The sequence below is a fragment of the Otolemur garnettii genome, unplaced genomic scaffold (genome assembly GCF_000181295.1).
Source record: "Otolemur garnettii isolate 467f Iridium unplaced genomic scaffold, OtoGar3 scaffold00014, whole genome shotgun sequence".
In the NCBI taxonomy this organism is placed as follows: Eukaryota; Metazoa; Chordata; class Mammalia; order Primates; family Galagidae; genus Otolemur; species Otolemur garnettii.
Genome location: NW_003852409.1, coordinates 7,668,864 through 7,670,606, shown reverse-complemented (window position 1 = coordinate 7,670,606; position 1,743 = coordinate 7,668,864).

The following is a 1,743-nucleotide window of genomic DNA, read 5'->3' as shown; positions in this document are numbered from 1 at the left end:
GAACTCCTGAGCCCAAGCAATCTACCTGCCTCAGCCTCCCAGACTGCTAGGATTATAGGTGTGAGTCACCACACCTGGCTGGCAGTTCTATTTTTGACTTTTTCAGGAACCTCCATGAACAGTTAGACTGATTTGCATTCACAAAACCAAGCGGCAAGAGTTTCCTTCTCCACATCCTTGCCAGAATTAGTTAGATTTTGCCTTTTTGATATTAATAATTCTAACAAGGGGGAGATGATAGTTCTATGCGGCTTTGATATGCATTTCCCTAATGATTAGTGATACTGAGCATTTGTATGCCTTCTTTTCAAAATGTCTATCAAGGGCTTTTGCCAATTTTTTAGTCAGATTATAATTTTATCTTTTTTGCTATTAATTTTTTTTAATATCTTATATCTGTGGGTATTAGAGCTTCATCGTATGTATAGTTTGCAAAATATTTTCTCCCATTTTGTAGGTGTTCTATTCACTGGTGTTGATTGTTTTATTTGGTATACAGAAGCTTTTTAGTTTGATGCAATCCCATTTGTCTACTTTTGTTCTTGTCCAAAATATCTTGCTTAGACCAAAGTCATGAAGCATTTCCCCTATGTTTTCTTCTAGTAGTTTTATAGTTTCAGGTTTTACATTTAAATGTTTAATACATTTTGAGTTGAGTCTATATATGATGAGAGCTAAGCATCTAGTTTTATTCATCTACTCAGGCAAGTTCTTAACCAAAGCTAAATTTTTGTGCAGTACTTTCTCACATTTTTCTTTTCATGAGAAGCTAATAAAAATAAAGCAGAATACTTATTATTTTATTTTATTTTATTTTTTGAGACAGAGCCTCAAGCTGTCCCCCTGGGTTGAGTGCTGTGGCATCACAGCTCACAGCAACCTCCAAATCTTGGGCTCAAGCGAGTTTCCTGCCTCTGCCTCCCAAGTTGCTGGAACCACAGGCCCTCGCCACAATGCCTGGTTATTTTTTTGGTTGTAGCCATCATTGTTGTTTGTCAGGCCCTGGGCTGGATTTGAACCCACCACCTTAGGTGTATGTGGCTGGTGCCTTACCCACTTGAGCCACAGGCGCCAAGCCCAGAATACTTACAGAAAGTAAAAGGCGAATGATAAATCTGCAGACAATTTTGTTCAAATTATTGGAAAAGAATTGTGCTTTCACCTTTACTGACTTCCCCTACTCATAACAACCTTAATATATTAACAGGCTGGTTTAGTAATCTACATTACTTTTGTGCATTCTTCTTTCTCTGCAACATACCATTTAGGTCCTAATTGGGAATTTGAATATTTTAGTGTCCCTAAGGGGAAGCTGGTTCTCTGTGAAACTCAAACTCTGTCCGAGTGTCAAACTTTTCTATTTATTTATAATCATTCATCTAAGTCATCGGAAGGCTGTGCAGGAAAACACCCTGAAGGCCTCACTTTCAGCCCCTCATGTAATCAGAATTAAATTGCACCTGCAGGGCTTTGCTTCTCCCTTGGAAAGTGAACCGCCCTCAATGCCCTCAACTAGGTAAACACAGCAGGGAAGGAATACAGGGAAAAAATAAACACTTTGAAACTCAGGAAGAGATGCTGCCTCCACAAAATGCGACTGTGCCACAGGACTGTCTTCTCTGAACCTCCACAGGGGAGAATTCTCCCCATCTGAGCACTTCCAGAGTTGATCTGTAGTTAACTATTTTCCTATTTGCTTCTCCCACATCCTACAGATCTCAAGGCAAACTTTGTACCAAGTTC